The sequence below is a fragment of the Echinops telfairi genome, unplaced genomic scaffold, assembly GCF_000313985.2.
Source record: "Echinops telfairi isolate 266 unplaced genomic scaffold, ASM31398v2 ScPeMD7_2010;HRSCAF=2546, whole genome shotgun sequence".
In the NCBI taxonomy this organism is placed as follows: Eukaryota; Metazoa; Chordata; class Mammalia; order Afrosoricida; family Tenrecidae; genus Echinops; species Echinops telfairi.
In genome coordinates, this window is record NW_022105908.1 from 20121838 (window position 1) to 20124832 (window position 2995).

Below are 2995 nucleotides of genomic sequence, written 5' to 3' on the forward strand. Positions count from 1 at the left end.
GCACCTTGCATGTTCATTCATAAGCTTTTCAGACTAGAATCACAATTCACAAAGGTTGAATATAAAATATTTTCCTTGTGGACTATACTTTGCCAATTCACTTTGATGATCCACAAGAAATAGCCTCTGTGAATCCTACATACATATACATGCATATAGTTCCTTTTACCATCCTGTACATGTTCAGCTTGAATGCACTCATTGACTTTCACTGAGGGTTTGGTGGGGGGAGGGGGCGAGGGCAAGGAGGGAGGAGGGGCGTGGGAAGGGGTGGGGGTTAGACTGGATGGGGAAGGTGTCTGTTCCTCTCCATGGAGGGGCCAAGGGGTGGGGAAGGGGAAGAAGGTGGGAGAAGGGAAAGGCAGGCCCGACCTGGTAGTGGCGGCAGAGGTGTAGGTGTGGGTGTTTGTGGGGAGACCGAGGAAGAGGAACAGGGCATGCAAAAGGCAGACAGACAGAACACAGATGGGACAAGGGGTGGAAGACAGGAAGAGAGATTGGACGGGTGGACAGAAGGGAAAAGAAGAGAAAAGTGGTTAGTGACTTGGAATTCAGACCAAGCCAACCTGCTGTTTCCACCCCTAGTCCTTTGGGACCCCCACCCACCCACCCACACATACACCCACAATGCTCTCCTTTTCCCCAAAAGGGACACCCCGGCTACCCACCCAGGTAGAGGTTGAGGGTGGGGCCAGGATGTGGTAAAGGTCCTAAGCAAAGCTGAGGGAGAAAGCCAGTCAGCACCCCAGACCTAGCATGCGCCCCTTTCAGACCCTTTATTCCACCCTTTCAGACTCTACTCAGGGACTCAGGAGTTCTAGTTCCCACCTCGCTAGGAAGAAATGACATAGAGCAGGAAGAGAAAATAAAAATACCAAGTCATTAATTAGCAGGAAGTGGCGGGTTTGTTTATACGTGTTAATTACTCTTGAGCTGTAATTTCTTGGCACTGAACCCCCACCCCAGGCCAGGCTCTGGTCTTTCTTTGGGACTGCATAAGCCCCGTACCTACTCCCAACATCGAATTCCCAGAGGATCCATGTGGTCCCAGGTTCCATTATCTCTCCAGACCCTCTCCCTTTTTTCCCCTTGGAAGTTGAGGTGCCTTGAGGCAGGGGCTAGAGTAGGGAGGGGGTGTTGGAGGGGCAAATCCAGGGACAGATGCGTGATCCTGCAGCCCGTTGCTGGGCGACGGGATGCTGCCCCGCAATGTTACCTCGGCAACGGGCAGCAGCTTTAACCCTGGAAGGGGGTTCTGGAAGCAGAGGAAAAGGGGCTGGCTTGGCTCTGGGGTCCATTCAGGGCATGAGGGGGAGAGCAGGGGAGCAGTCAAAATGCTAGTTTTCCTAGCTCAGGATAGAGGGTGAAGTATATAAGTTGGGAGAAAAGGGGGACAGAGAGGACCCTAAAAGGCCCACTTTGGCTCCCCTCGTTGGCCATTCAGAGCTGGCTTTAGCGACCAGGCCTCTGATTGAGAAGGAGTGCTAAGGTGGGCTGGGAGGGGCTTCAGCTGGGTCCACCAAGGCACCCCTCCTGCACTGTTGAGCAACTTGGGCCACCAGACACCGCTACTGCCCTGACCCAAATCTGACCCACGTCCTGGGGCCAGACCTCCGCTTCCTTCCCTCTCATTCAATCCCATCACCTCCCCTTCCTCTTGCCAATCCCTCACAGCTGCTGCTCAGAAGCCTGGGTACTCAGGGCAGAGGGCTCTGGGAAGAGATTAAGCCCAAAGGACAGGCACCCAGGTCATTTTACCAAGCCCCCTTGCCCCCACCCCCCGCCACCCCCACCCCCTGCTGCCAGAGCTGTTTGCTGACGCGGGGCTTTCAGAGCCAGGCGCCAGCCCGCGGGTGGCTCTCTGCAGGTGTCAATTTATTCCAGAGATGAGGACACAGGAATCCTAACCACACACACACACCCCAGTCTTGCCCTCCCCCCTCTTCAGATCCTCTTAAGCTCTTGTACCCCTGCCACCTGGAGGGGGGCTCAGGTTGGCTCCTCCAGGGTCTGCTCTCTGCCGGCCTGCCTGGACTTGGCTTCTATGGCCTGGCCGCCCTCTTCACCACATCCTTCACGCCAACACCATCAGACAGACAGCCCCCTCCCTTAGGTCCTTTGGGCCCCTGGCCTCATCCTCGCCGGCATCTTTCCTTCCCACTGGAGCCCTCCCCGCCTCCCCTCCACCCCCATCTCTCTTCTCTCGTAGCTCCCTCCCAGCATCATCTTCGACCTCCTCCAGCTCAGCTCGGCTCGGCTCAGCACAGCCCGCTCTCGGTCTTCCCTGGTCTCTTACCCGGGTCTTTTTTTTTTTTTTTTTCATTCTCTCCTACATCTTTCTCCTTGGTGTTTCCTGTCTTTCTCTCTCCTCTAAATCCCTTCCCCAAATTTCTCCCCAAGCTCCCTCTCTTTTCCTATCTTTTCTTACCTCCCCCATTTTCTCTCTCGGCTCTCCCCATCTCTGTCTGCCACATCTTGCTCCCCCCACCTTCTTCTCCCCATCCCTCTGCACGACTCTCTCCGGTCCAGCCCAGGCCTTACTCCCCCTGCCCGGGAGAGTTGAGGGACAGGGGCTCAGGCCGCAGCACCCTCCCTTCCTGCAGTGGGGAAAATGGCTTGGCCAGGAAGGGGAGAAGGAGGGGGAGGGGGAGATGGAAACACACACGGGGTCTGTGGGCCCATTCAAAGGATCATTCATGGACTGAAGAGAGGCAGAGACAAAGAGACCGAGACGCAGAGACACGGCGAGAGCATCCCTAGGCGGAGACACGCATAAGGAGCAGGCTGGGGGAGATCAGGCGCAGGGAGAGACACGGGGACAGGGAGACCCCAACGGCCCGCCACGCAGCCCCCTCCACCCGGCCCGGTTTAGCTCCTACCTGGCTTAGCCCCGGGGCTGTGGTGCCTCCATCCAGGGTTCCGAGCGGGGGGCGGACAGGCTTCTGGAGGGGGGCGGCGGCCTCTGAGCCCCCGCGGCCCCGCAGGCCCAGCCCCC